Source organism: Parasteatoda tepidariorum, chromosome 4 (genome assembly GCF_982258835.1).
Source record: "Parasteatoda tepidariorum strain Cologne lab strain chromosome 4, Ptep-v5.0, whole genome shotgun sequence".
Taxonomy (NCBI): domain Eukaryota; kingdom Metazoa; phylum Arthropoda; class Arachnida; order Araneae; family Theridiidae; genus Parasteatoda; species Parasteatoda tepidariorum.
Genome location: NC_141758.1, coordinates 46,972,329 through 46,988,054, shown reverse-complemented (window position 1 = coordinate 46,988,054; position 15,726 = coordinate 46,972,329). Strand labels below are relative to the sequence as shown.

General features: G+C 28.6%; 1 long non-coding RNA gene across 1 annotated transcript in view; it reads left to right on the top strand.

Annotated features, from left to right (window-relative positions):
* Window positions 1-4,771: 4,771 nt before the first annotated feature.
* LOC122270591 (uncharacterized) overlaps window positions 4,772-15,726 on the top strand; it is a 29,484-nt gene continuing 18,529 nt past the window's right edge. Inside the window, exon 1 of the long non-coding RNA XR_006225899.2 lies at window positions 4,772-4,917. This is a non-coding gene — a long non-coding RNA (uncharacterized LOC122270591). The remainder of the gene's footprint in view (window positions 4,918-15,726) is intronic.

The window sequence follows — 15,726 nt, the reverse complement described above, 5'->3', positions numbered from 1 at the left end:
ATATTAAAAACTGTGGTAACGGAGCTTCTTATATATGAGCTTATCAAAATATATGATAGCATATATATAAAAACTTTAGATCTAATAATTAAGTAAGAATACAAAGAGTTTGAAAATTTTGTTAAATATTCTTCCTCAAATTTGTGAAACAAATAAATTTTCTAAAAATGTTACTATTCCGTTCTCACCTGATGCGTGTAGAAGATTCACATCATAATGTATATTTGTAATTATTAGATTTAAGATATCAATAAAAACTAAGAAAATAATTATGGATCGCATTTTTCTATCATCCTTTGTATTTTGAAGCATTTTGCAATTTGATCCTCTCGAAATCCGCTGCTTCTCCAAATTATTTTATGGTCTAATAAAGTATTTTGGAATACATTCGATGCAAATATGTCAAAAAATTTCACGCGACGTATAAAATTAACCAGTAAATAAATATAATAAAGATATTTTGTTTCATATTAACTTTATTTCAACAATGGTTAAAAATATAATATTAAATGCAGCGGGAACAATTTTTCAAAGAGACATTTTTTTTTTAGAAACTAGCTAATTTTAGATAAATAATCTCTTTGCCGAGAACAATCAAAATGTAAAAAAGCTAAATACAGTTTGTTTGTTTTTTTTCATTCATAAATTATTCATTTTTTCATTCATAAATTACATCGTCTGAAGTGGAAATTATTAGTTAAAAATTCTAAGAACATTCATCATAGTCTATCAAGTTTTATCAAGAAATTAATCCTTGAAATAAATCAGAATGTAAATTTTGAATTCGATAATGCTGTAAGTTATTTAAAATAGCAAAAATAAAAAAAAATCAGTATTGAACTTTTAATTTCAACAAAGGTGTCTTTAAAAATTATTTCTCTGTATCAATGGAAAATAAAGGTAATTAAAAGAAAATTTATCTTTCGTAAATAGCAACTAACTCCAATTATAAACTAAATAAATACAACAATTGAGAATGATGCATACATTTTGTAGTATTATTAAATTTAATCTTTTATTTTGCTAAATTACATATGAATTATATAAATTTTTAATTCATAAAAATATCATTTTATGGATTTAAAGAAAGAATTTAAAAAAAAATCGGAAAATTTTGAAAAATTTTTGGGTTATGGCACGTGCTTCCTTAGGGCCCTTTCCTGGGAATTAATGATCCAAAGAAATCAGAAAAAAAATTTCGAATTCCAAAACATCCTGCCAGTTTCGTAGATAATTTGAATACTATGAGACAGCATTTATTTATATTACCGTGAATGAAAGAAATTGGTGGTTGTTAACTTCCACCGGTGAATGTTGACAATAACCTAATCGCTTTGGTAAATGTCCGAATTATATAGTACTAGCTCTAGTTATGTGCAACTACCCGATATACATTTGCCCGGTATGCCCCATATCAATGTATTTTAAAGGTTCAGTGCCATTGCCCGGTATGTCCTACATCGATGTTTTTTTAAGGTCAAGTGCCACTGCCCAATATGCATTAAATCGGTTCTCCGAACACTGATGTTTCACCCAATCTATCCCACGATATTAAAATAGCGAATAAATAAAATAATATCAACGAATAAAGTAATATCTAATCGGATAAAACAAATATTTCGGACATTCACCAAAGCGACAATGTGATTCTTGGCATTCACCGGTGAAAATCGACATTCCCTTGATTTCAGTCATCCACGGTAACAATTATGCTGCAAAATATTTGTCAGAAAGAAAAAATAGTTATGAAAAGTATATATATATATATATATATATATATATATATATATATATATATATATATATATATATATATATATATATATATATATATATATATATATATATATATATACGAAAAAAAAGAAAACAATAAAAAAAAAGAGCATTATTAAAATCTGATAATTTAATTTCAGTCACGGATAGCATGTATGTCATCAAAATCATAAAAGACCAGTTAGTATGCCATAGACTAAATGGGGAAGTAAGGATATTATTTGGGTTACTAGATTTATTTGTTTGACTAATTGGATTATTACTATTTTTCTAATTAATTATGAAACCATTTAAGCTGTGATTATCCTCAACAGTGATTCCTAAGATTTTGATAAAATTCTGACTGAGACATTTATTTGCGACACCAGAACATGAAGTTTTTAATCAGATTGCGACTTCATGTGCCACAAGCATTTTTAAAATATATGAGCAGAGTGTTCCGTTTCCTCGTTCTTAATATTAATTGTTTAAATATTTATTAAGAATTTAATCTAAATAGTACGCAATAAATTGCGTACTATTTAGATTAAATTCTCAATAAAATAACCTATAATTATTGGTTAATCTATAATTATAGGTTATTTTATTAAGAATAATTATAGGCTAACCTATAATTATCGGAGACCGATAACTATATCAAAGAATATAGAGGGGTTCTATAATCAGGGGGGAAGGTGGGCGCACGATGCGCGCACTTAAAGCTTGGGGGGGGGGGGATTTAGACGAGAGAATTTTTTTCTTTTTAAGTACATAAATAAAAGAAGCAACGTAGCACTATTTCGAACAAGCTAACATGGAAGGGGGAAGCTAGCAAATTATTTTAGGGGGGGGGGACACTGTCTATAATATTCTTTGATTATTGGTCGCAGGCTAATATGCGGGGAAGCGAGGAAGTAACAAAAAGATAGTTGGAAACTATCGAGTCCCTAAAAAAGAAAAGATGAAAAAACGGCAAAACCAATTTGATTGCCTAATGATTCTTAGATATAGTTCTACCAATCTCCTTTCAATTTTTTTCTGTTTCACCCGAAAATTAAGTATGTTTCGTTATTTACCCCAACTGGGATTCGCTGGTTTTCACAGATAATGTTTCGTTCTCACTTAAATTTTAATATGCATGAAATTTATTTGCAGCCTTTGTCTATAGTTTCTTTTAAGTACAATTTTAAATATAATTTATTTTCCTTCTTCAGAAGAAGTTAAAAAGCTGAAGTGTCAAAACAACGGATTTTCGAAGAACCATTTTTTTTTCAGAAAAGGCTAACATTAACACACACAAGATAATTTTTAAAACAATAGTTCAATAGTATAAGAATTAGAAAAATGTTTTTCCCTCCCCCTTTTGTTTAAATTTAAATATCTGAAAACCAACACATGTATATGTGACCAATGTGTTAATGCATGTAAATAATGCTTCTTCGAAGAAGGTTTAGGGCATTTTTCAGCGTGGACGGAAAAGAAAATCTTTGATGTCAAGCTTTGTGCTCTCGAAATAGTGTTCAAGCACAGTAAAATCAACATAAACTACAATTCAATTCGTAATTAAATACTTTTAAAGGTAAGTGTAAAGCAAAATGTCAACATAATATCAAGGAATTTTTTTATACAAATTAAACTATTTAAAAAAAATTATTTTTGTTTCAAGTTTTATGAAAGGAAGAAAAAACATTATTTAAATTGTAAAAGTTTCATTTTCTTCAATACTTTTTTCTATTTTGGAATGATTTGCTGGTCCGAATATAGTAGTAATGTTTCTACACTTTTTGACAATGTCAGTAAATTCTTCTTTTAAAATGTAAAAAATTCTTAAACGACTTATTTTTCAAGGAAATAAAAAAAAAAATTCATCCCTCCCAAAATTAATTTTATTTTTTGTTCACTCCTTTCTATTTTCATTTCATTGCTGTAGGGATTTACTAATTCCATCACTAGATGGCAGCTCTGCATTAAAGTACACTCTACTAAAGGCTCTGTTAGTAGTTTAGCATTGTAAAATTAAATTATCAAATTAATTATTAATAAGTAATTAACTAAGTTAATACATATTTTTAAATCGAGTTAAAAGTTTTATTAACTCTAAAAGTAAAAATACAATTTATTGTCCATTTTTTATATTTTATTATATTGTTATATTCGAAATCAGAGCTAGTACAACTAAGCACTCAACGAAAAAAAAAAGGTAGTAAATTTTTTTAAAACGCCAATAATAAGATAAACCACAAAAATAAGGTAACCCTAAAAACCGGTTTTTCGTTGCCATCGAGAAGATAGGACCTTCACTTCCTCTTACGGGTTCCTTATATCTACGGCACTAAGAGCTTGAGCATCTATTTGGAACCGTTTGCACTTTATGCTACGAATTCCTGTGTGCTGATTCGTTGATGTGAGTGATGAAGCATTCTCAGCAAATCCGGTAGCCTCACTTATGATTACAGTGGAAAAAATTGTTTTTGCATGCAACGAGAATGACCGCATTATAAAATTAACCCTTCTCAAACGTAGGCATGGATTAATTAGCATTAAGTGAAGTATAGAATGTCATTGGTAATTTATTCATAGACAAATATATTTCGCCTGTCAGTTTATAGTTTTATTACCCAAATTGGGTATAATATGAAAAAAACACAACTACTTCGATTTAGTAGGAACAACATATGACGCAATGCTAAACGAATGGAATTTAGTTGTTGTTTATTTAGTTATTGTTATTAGTAGTTGTTGTTATTTGTTTTAGTTGTTGTTGTTTATTTAGTTGTATTTAGTTTCAATAACTTTTCTTTATAATGCAATAAAATCTGGCGAGCAGCTATTTAAACGATCGAACACTTCGTTTGTTTATTTGTGGCTTGAAGTTAGGCTCGCAGAAAATGCCGTTCATGGGTTAAATTTAGTAGGAACAACACAACCTGTGACGTAGGCTATATTATACCCAATTCATTTAACGAGATTATATTTTGGCATTAGTTAGGTTGGGCAAAAATACGTTACCTAAGACGGTTGAATTGTAAACATTCTCACATTTTAACTGAAAGCTTTATTCTATTCTAAACTTTTTGTAGAAAGTAGTAAAGATATCCTCCCCTTGTTAAAAATTTAGTTCAAATAAAATTGTTAGCTAATGAATGTGCCATTTCATTTTGGGTAATTACTATCGCTCTCAATGGATTTAAATTGGGTTATTAATTATATTTAGTGAAACATTGTTCCTAATTAACTTAGTTACTTTTAATTTTGAAAAGTTCTTGTTGATAAAGACTAAAAAAACCTTTGACATAGTAGATACAGATTTCTGTTCTACGGAATCTCTTAAAACAAATTCTCATAAAGAAAGTTCTGGTAATGGACTTGTGTTAAATAAACGATTGTGATTTCATTTGCTGAAAATTGTTAACTAAGAAGTTCAGATGATGATTTTTATTCATGAAGAATGATAGATTGATTCTGAATCGAATTCCATACAAATTATCAGAAATGAATGACTCTGAGTTTGGTTTAATCTATTCGAATTCAACAAAAACAGATGTTACTAATTCCTCAGTTATTGTTCCCTCACAAGATGTTGCAGAAAGTAGTTCGTATGATGATCTTGCTTTATCAGAAATGAATGATTCTGATTTAAATTCTATGCAAAATGAAGTTGTGACTCCTTCTGAGAACAATCATTCACAAATTCTGGCAAATGGTTGTTCTGATAATGATCTTGATTTCTCAAGAAAGAATGATTCTGATATCAGTTTAAACTATTTGAATGTAACAAAAACAAATGTTACTAATTCCTCAGTTATTGTTCCCTCACAAGATGCTGTAAAAAGGAGTTCAAATGATGATCTTGATTTATCAGTAATGATAGACTCTGATTCAAATTCCATGCAAAATGAAGTTGTGACTCCTTCTGAGAACAATCAATCTGAGACTCCATTTAATGATTGTTCTGATGATGATCTTGATTTATCAGTAATGATAGACTCTGATTCAAATTCCATGCAAAATGAAGTTGTGACTCCTTCTGAGAACAATCAATCTGAGACTCCATTTAATGATTGTTCTGATGATGATCTTGATTTATCAGAAATGAATGACTACGATTTTGAAGATGTGAATAATGAAACTACTGATGGAAATGAACTTGTAAATGAAGCACCTGTTGAACAACCAAATACTTCTGATTCCATTGTTCCAGTGGCTAAAAAAAAAGGGAAAAGGATACCTGCTTTTAAAAGGAACATGGTGAATCCTGCTGATTTCAATTTTACAGATATGAGGATACTTGAGGCAGGAAACAATGAGTGTCTGGTTTGTAAAAAGACTTTTAGACTCAGAAATAAACTTCTAGCTCATTTTACGGTTCATCCTCCTGAAAATCCTTTTTTATTTGATTTATCTAAAAAATCTGAATTTTTTGATGTTGAGATAAAGCCTCCTGATCCTAACGAGATTGAAAAGAAGCCATTTGCTTGTGTTCTTTGCCCTAAGCGTTTTATAAACTATGGTCAACTTGAGGCTCACTGTAATGTACATACTGGAGAGAAACCATATGTCTGCAATATTTGCTCCAAAGCATATAGAGATAAAGTCTATCTTAAGGGACATGCAATGTTGCATTCAGGAAAAGCGCCATTTCAATGCCTTGTGTGTAACAAAAGCTTTTCTAGGCAGCAGAGTCTTGATACTCATTTTTTGATTCATACAGGTGAAAGACCTCATGTTTGTGACATATGCCATTTAACTTTTCGGAAGAAAAATCTAATGGTGATTCATTATCGACTTCATACAAATGAGTTTCCATATTCATGCAAGGAATGTGGACGTCGATTTCGAAGCAAGCGTTATCTTGTTAATCATTCTGCAACACATGAAGAAATGCGTTATGCTTGTGACCTTTGTCCCAAGAAATTTAATCAAAAGATGTGGCTTCTAAAACATAAGGAGTTGCATGAAGGCAAGAAACGTTATGAATGTCAGTTATGCTTTAAAGCTTTCAAAAGAAAAGCAGATCTAGAATTGCATGTGTCTCTTCATTCTGGTCAACGACCATTTGTTTGTGAAGTTTGCCGAAAAGGATTCAATAGGGAAATTTATTTAAAGAAACATCTTCAGACTCATAGTGCGGAAGAGCTAGCTGAATTTAATGTGTGTAAGTCAGATAATACATTAAAAAAACCAGCACCTTCTGGTAATCAAAAGCCATTTGCCTGTGAAATTTGTCAAAAAGGTTTTAATAGAGAACCCTATTTGAAGAAACATTTTCAGACTCATAGTGCAGACGAGCTAGCTCAATTTAATTTGTATAAGTTAGATCCTACGTCAAGAAAACCACCACCTTCTGATAGACAAAAACCATTTATCTGTGAAATTTGTCAAAAAGGTTTTAATAGAGAACCCTATTTGAAGAAACATTTTCAGACTCATAGTGCAGACGAGCTAGCTCAATTTAATTTGTATAAGTTAGATCCTACGTCAAGAAAACCACCACCTTCTGATAAACAAAAACCATTTCTCTGTGAAATTTGTCAAAAAGGTTTTAATAGAGAACCCTACTTGAAGAAACATTTTCAGACTCATAGTGCAGAAGAGCAAGCTCAATTTAATGTTTGTAAATCAGATCATATGTTAAGTAAGCCAATGTCCTCTAATAATCAAAAGCCATTTGTGTGTGAAATTTGTCAAAAATGTTTCAATAGAGAAATCTATTTAAAGAAACATCTTCAGACTCATAGTGCAGAAGAAATTTCTCAGTTTAATGCTCATAAATCAGATCCTATGTTCAGTGAACCAACATCTTCTGATAATCATGGTTCTTCCATTTTAGAATCACTGTCAGCAAATTAGTTTTTCATTTGAATATGTTTTGAAATACATTTGTGATACTTACCATATTTGTGACAGTTACGGTAAGATATTTGATCAAATATGATGGTATGAAAGTAAGATTTGATCTGGATTAGAAAAAAGAAGAAATTTTATACAACTCTAACTATTGATAGTTGGTAATATAATTGGTGTAAAGTTTGAAGGGGCAGCGTGTCCCTTATCAGGTTGTTTGATGCAAATTAATTAGATGTCTGAAATCTTAAAATATTATCCTAGTTAATTTGATGAAAAAAACATTGGTATTTGACTTGATTTGATCAAAGGTTTTAAGAACATTGAGTTTTTAATTATACTTATAATATTAGTTTCTTAGATAATTGAGTTTCCTTATCTCTATAAATAATAATTGAAGATTTGTTGAAGTACTTTTATTTTTTCTAATTTATAATATAAATGAACATTGTTAGTGGGAAATTTGTAACAGTGTAGGAAATTGTTTAAGTATTACTCTTTTTTTAAAAAAAAGACCAAAATTCTCTTACCTTAACCTGCATGTCAATATAGCAAAGATTCATAATTTTTTTTCTTCTCTACTTTGCGCAGACTTTTAACACAATTACATCATTGCATTTAACGTTCAAGAATGCTGCTATCAGGGATAAATTTGTTTTTAAGTTATTATTTTTTCTAAATTTAATAAAAAATAGATCTGCCTTTTCAAAGAAAGTTAGTTTTTAAAAAAAATTTTTTTATGCTTTTTTTTCTACCAATGCAGACGCATTTTAAAATTATTTATTTGAAATCACACATTGTGATCCTTATTTACACAATTTAAGATGGCACAACACTATTCATATTTACATGGTTTAATATCACACATCACGATTCTTGTTTTTGCAATTTAAGACGGCATTTCGTGTTTAGTATGTTCATGATTTCATATGAAATACAACAATGCATATGCATGTGATTTAAAAGACACTATTGTGATTCATGTCTTGTAACTAAAAATTTTACAATGGAACTTATTTTCATATGATTTAAAAAACAAAAATCTTTTAACATCATTAAAAAAATAATACCTTGCATCAATATTTTTTCTTAAGACATTTATAACATTCTATGTACAAATGCTTTAGATATAAATTTTTTCTTGCTCAAATTTCAGACATTTTTTTGATTATTTAATGTTTTTACAAGTAACATTTTCGGTTTTGTTTTTTACCAAAGTTATTCATGTTATATGAATCAATATAAAGTTTTATAAAAATTAAAGCATTAAAAAAAAAAAAAATTCAGTGATTTTCAAACAAATGTCGCAAAGAGTTGAAACCAGAGTTAATTAATTGATTGCAGAAAGTATTTTGGTTATGGGGCAGGGCTCGAAAAAACTCAGAAATTTTTTACGTCCCCGAGGATGGCTAGTCCAACAAAGTACCCGTCCTCCTTTGAAACTAACCCGTAGCTTCTAAATAAATAAAAATATAATTTTCTCTCATTTATTACAAACATTTATATAAATTGCACAATGAATTAGTAGTTACTAGGATTACATTATACAGTAATAAAAGAAATACTACGCTACTAATAGTAACCTAGTATTTCTTTTATGAAATAATTTAAATGACAAAGGTCAAGTTATCTGGAATGTCAATATATCCGAGGGTACTGCGCTTTTTAAATGAATCAAATATGACGTTTGCCAGTTCCACAATCAAGCCAATGATCTAGAGAGGTTTCTGCACAGAAATCTGAAAAGGGTTTTCCGTTTAGGTAGATGTTCATAATTGCGTTTAACGCTTCTTGTTTAAGACCAGTACGTAATGTTTTTATTTTTTTTGTAAGTTCATTGCTGAAAAGTCCTTTTCAACCGCTGCAGTACGGGAGACAGATAAAACATCAAATCCACCATGCATAGTATGTTGCTGTATTTCTAGATTAGAGGGTCATTTTAGAAGTGAGGAGCTAGACTCTTGTAAGATAATAAAAATTGAAAATGTATCACGAACATTAACAGGAAAATGGACGCCGGATTCGAGAAATTCGTTGTCCGCGGGGAATTTTTGACCGCCGAGGACGGGTGGTTTTTTGAGCCCTGTTACGGGGCACCTACCAAACTACCTTTGGGGCTACTTTGGCCCTTACTCTGTCACTATGTATGGTTCAGTATATAGGTTCCAGTAAGAATAACACATGAATAATTAAATAAGCACTTTAATTTGATCAAATTATGGAAAGTCAGAATCAATTAATATTTTCTGTAAGTTATTTTTTGAACTAGAGAGTAACAACAATGAGAGGTCCAAAAAAAAGCCCAATCCATTTTTACAGTAGAAATATGCAAAATTTGATAAGTTTAAGTTAATATCTTTAGACAAGGGTGCTGTTGCAAAGTTTAATTTTTTTTTCATGGTGTTATAATGAAACAGTTGCAGGCCTCAAAGGTGAACTTAATTTCCTTAAAAAAGAAAGAAAGAAAGTGCATCTGCCTAGTCTCCTGTTTTTTAACGAAGACTAATGTATTTCACAACTATCTCTTGTTTACCTGTATGTTTTCACATTTCTCTAATTATTGAAGAAATTTTTTTTTTAAAAAAAAGGTGATAAAATATCTACTGATATGAAAAATACTTCTCTTATTCCTCAACAGATGAAACTATTGCCAGTGTCGCAGTATGTTGAGCATTAATTGTGTAAAACGAGCCGGGGATAGATCATTCCAGGGTTGGCAGGTTTTTGACATGTGACAGTTTTTGACAGTTTAAACCATGGTTTAAACCGTCACGTCAAAAACCTCACTGTCAAAAATGTCGAAAATGTCAAAAACCTATATTCATATGTGAAATTTAATTAATACATAAAATTTATATATTTTTTAAAGGATAGTGTTTCTAAATATGTTCTAGAAAAAATAAATTTAAAATTTTGAAGAAACACTTATATTTTGAATAGTAACCAAAATCTTGTACTTTTGAAAACTCACATCTTTTGTAATATTATGTATTCATTTTCATGTGTTATTGAAAATCTGCAGTGATATTATTAAGAAATTTATTTATAACCAAATTTAGTGTATAGTATAGATTATACTAAAAATTAGACATTTTTAAAGATAAACATTAGCAGTTTTGTACATTAGACATCTTCTTTTAAAGAAAAATCTTTTTAATATTCTTTTAAATCTTCTTAATAATCTTTTTAACATAAGACAATACAAATTTAAGTGCTTTCTGTTAAATACACAGAGTAGTTAGTGTCGATTTACAGTATATTCAGCCTATTCATTTACTATGCTGAAAATTTAGTTTATCCAAATACTTGTGAATTTCATTTTGCTGAATACGATATAGTTTTGTTGAATATCTAAATATTCAGCTGTTGAATAATTACTTCTTGCTTTCAAGATATGCATTATTTGTATTCTTAATACAAGTGGAGAAAAAAAAATTAAGAGATAAAAATTGTTTTAAAATGATAAGTGTAATAATTATAAATAAATATAATAAACAATATGAATTATATTTATCATTATTCATAAATATAACTACTTTTAAATTCAAATTAACATACTGGATAATAAAGATATTTGATATAACATTAAAAAATTTTTTTTATACACTTGTATCTTATATCAAGTTTGTATTTATACAACATAACTTGTAAGTTCCTTATAAATATTAGTTATATGTTCCTTATATGTCAAAAATGCATAGTAATAAACTTTTAATTTTCTTAAGTATCAAAAAGAAAGAAAAATTTTTTTTTTAAATATAAATATTTAAACAATTTTTGTGCAAAATTTTTCTGCCCATGCATTTGAATATAAATTTCTGAGATTTTAAATCTGTTATTTTACCTTAATTTTAATTAAAAAATATTTTAAAACCTGCTGATTACCTATAGTATAATTAAATTTCAATATAATGCATGGCAACTGTTGGTAGTTTTGAAGTTTATATATTTTCTTGGCAAACTTCAGTTTTTGACATTTTTGACGGGTTTTTGACGGTTTAAACCAGTATTATACCCTTGTCATGTCAAAAACCACTTTTTGACGTCAAAAACCCAACCCTGGATCATTCGTCTTCCAATTAGGTGAACCCTAGTTCAAATCCCAGGAATGACTGGTCAATACGAATTCCGCATCTGGCTTGAACCGAACACAGTGCTGACGTGATATATCCTCAGCAGTAGATGGATCACGAGTTAGAGTCCTCTTGTCGTCAGGAGATTTTCGTGTAACTCAAGTGCGGGCTAGTTCCATAAAAAAGTCCTCCACAAAGCAAATTTCTCCCAGTACTTGATCCAGGAGTTCCGTTATCTTCTGGATTGGGTTCATAATTGCAAGGCTACGGAGTTGAACACCAGTAGTCGTAAACTCAAAATTGGGTTGATAAGTAAAATCTTCCTTATTTTATTTCACCAATATTGGAAAGTATGAAAGTGTCCTTAATTGTTAAACATTTTAATAAATGTCCTGAAATTTTTGTGGTTTTCAAAATTTTTGTCGAAGTTAACAGGAAGAATAAATATTTATCTAAAAAAGAATTGAAGAAATTTACAAATTCAAAAATTATGTTATATGCCATGAAACAAAGTATGTAACAAAATCAGCAACAAAGTCTTCTTAGCACGTCAAGTACGGTATTTATCTACTTCCAGTGTTTAGACAATTACCCATAATTTGATGATATAAAAGCATTTGATATGGGAGAAATATATGAGAAGCAACTATCTCTCTTCTCCACCCACCTATCACTATATCATACTCTACTGTTTTTTAAGAGGGAAACCTTGTATTTTGCTACTATTTATTGATTTTCCATATTTAGATGATTCCGCCCTTTTTTTATTAAAAAGGCAAAAAAAATTTTTTTCAATAACATATTTAATTTGATTGAAAAACGTTATTACATGATCAGGATTTGAATTTATGCCTTTATCTGAATTGATGAGGGTTTTTGAGAATGTGGATTCTTGGTGGGTATGTCATGCCAATCAAGCCTGATTCAGCAGAAACTAGAGATTATGTATTCTGGTAAATAACTGCACCTTGTACTCAACTTAAAAAGTGTAAAAAAAGAGAAAAATTATAGTGTATGAGAAAAAAATTACTACAAACGAAATATAAATTTACCGTAAATAAAAATTTATAATGTGGGGATATTTCCAAAGGAGTAGATGTTTAAACTGTATAATACTAATATGAATTGTCCTATTGTAATAATTGTAATTTTTAAGTTTGTACCTCCATTTTTTTATTTTTTTAACTGCCCTGGGTATTTTATTTATAATTTTGTTAACTAAAAATTCCTTTCAAGATATTGTGAATGGGAGACATGTCAAGTGTAGCTATATTCATATGCATAGCTAATATGCATTTTATCAACTAATTTTAGTTTTTATCTTTATTGTTGAAATTTATAAGAAAAATGATCTGACTTGTTTTATAAGTATGTTATATAAGTTTTCACTTATCTTATATTTATTAAATACTTTGTCTTATATTTATTAAACATTTAATCTTATATTTATTAAACATTTATACAGCTCACAAATTAAAACATTTTAAGGAATTTTAAATTTCCTGAAATTTATGGGAAGAAATTATTACACATAAAAATTCATTATTAAAGATTGTTCTTAATATTTGCTAATATTGAATTTAGGAACAGTCATATTATGGAATTATTATGTTACTACCTGTACAATATTGTACATATTATTAGAATTAAACTGTTATATTTTTATGAATAAAATTATGTATCAAATTAGATGGAGGTTCATTTTTTTCGTTATTGTATTTCTGATGGTTTAATGAATAGTTTATATTTTCTCATTAATTATTCTTTTTTAAAACAAAACAATAAGGCTATTTTTTAATGAAAGACTTCAAAATTGCTATTCATATATTGAAATTCAGTATCAGCATGTAATGATAATGAATGTTGAATAAAACTTTTTTGTTAATATTTCACACTTAGAATCCTAGCATTTTGGCACATTTAATGGGTATCAAATTTAATCTGCAGAAATAATGATGAAAGAATTAATATGTGTAACTGAGACATGGTATTTAACATTTATTTTAGACATTAATTAAAACCATTGTGTGAGTACTGATTTTCTCTGAAAAATATAAATTTTTTAATATTTTAGTCTTCTACACACACAAATATGTATATCGACGATAAATTATTGTTTTTTTTGCTGGAAGAAGGGTAAAAATTTTTTGCTATCTTTAGCTTTTCGAAACATTAGCATCATTCAAACTATCACCTGCAGTTCAACAAATACTATTATGTATTTCGCTTTTTGTATCAAATAGAAAAATAATGTGAAATTCTGACATCTTATTTTAGATTTTAAAAAAATATAAAATAACAGGCTAAGCTTAGAATTATAGTGTATTATATTTTAATTGTGTATCTGATTTCTCGTGTCTATTAGTTTGTTATACATTTATACCAACATTTTATTCTTCGCTTCATGATTTTTATTCAATTATCATTGAAACATCTAAAATAAGTTTCTGTTAGCATAATTTACTAGTGAGGGGAGAAGGATGTCAGCAATACTGCCTAATTTATTAAATTCTTCTTTCCAAATATTTATAAAGGGTTTATAATCACTATAATGTGCTTAATTATTAGATGTTATCTCATAATGTTTAAACTGTGCCTTGGTAAAAATAAATGCCTGTATATATTTCTCTTTAATTGTAACTGGCATAAATCTATTAACCATGAGTGTTTCTGCTAGACTTTGAAAACTATAATTTATAATAACTTAATTATAATAACAAAAACTATAATTTATATTTTGTATTCTTAGTACAATTTGTGGTGTATTTGATGTGATATAATATGTAAGTGGAATTAATGGCTCATTTAAACTTTTTAATAATAAATATCCATAATTTTCAAAATATGAATGGTTTTCTCAATAATTAAGTTATAATTGGGTCAATGAGGAAATATTATAACTCTTTACTGAAGTTGTTTATTTTGCAACTCCTTCCTACTTTTTAGAACCAAACTTTTATTTAAATCTCCAGAACCAAATTTTTATTTAAATCTTTTTTTTCCTTCCAAATTTATAAGATATTTAAAAATAAATATGAATCCTAAAAAGTTTTAAGATTTTTTAAATTTATTTTTCTTTTAATGAAACTTAAACCTAATCACGAAATTGCCCTTCTGAAATCATTAACTAAAAATATTTGGTTAATCAATGTAAAATCTGCTTAATATTATGCAGAAGAGAGTCTTGATTGATCCAAGTAATAGTTACTAAACTAATTATACTCACATGAAGTTTTTGGAGGATCTAAGTACATCCTTATAGTCGTTCCCTTACTATACATTACATTGATAAAAACTACCATAGATATTTAGCAAAATTTTACAAAGGAGTAAAATTAAAAGAAAATTAGATTATATTCAGCTCCAGGCTTCAATTTTGGAATTTATGAATAACTATTTGAAAAAAAAAAAGAAGTAAAATTCGAATTTTTTATTTCCAATGGCGGGGAAAGCAATCAAATACAACAAAGAAGAACAATAAACGTAAGAAGGAATCTCAAGAAGTAAAAGAAAGACCCAAGCCATTTCCCCAGAAGCTCTCTTGCACGCCAATATTAAGCAGTCTTGAGAGTCCAGTCCTGTGTAATGAGCTACAGTGATGGAGATGTTTTTGGTTCACAGATTCTTTAGAATCACACAGTCGACAGTCGGGATGGTCTTATGCGTAACCGATACAAATGTTCTCCCGGGTAGTTATGACCTGTTAGGAGACGAAAGAGGGCTGCAGCATAGTCATAAGGTCGCATGCCGAAGGTTGTAGACCACTGTGCCGCTTAAAGCGTTGCCCAGGGTACACCACCATTTAAAGTTAAAAAACAAAATATAACTGCAGATAAAATTATCACAAAGTGACAAGAAAAAACAATAGAATCAATCCTTACAGTCGTTTCTGTACTATACGTGACATTGATCAAAACCAACCATTGATATTAAGCTAAACTTTTTAAAGGAATAAGTAGTTTAATAAAAGGATTATATTCAGTTACAGGTTTGAATTTGGCGAGATAAAGGACAATAGCACTTATTCTTGTCCTTGTTAGATTTTATTTGAATC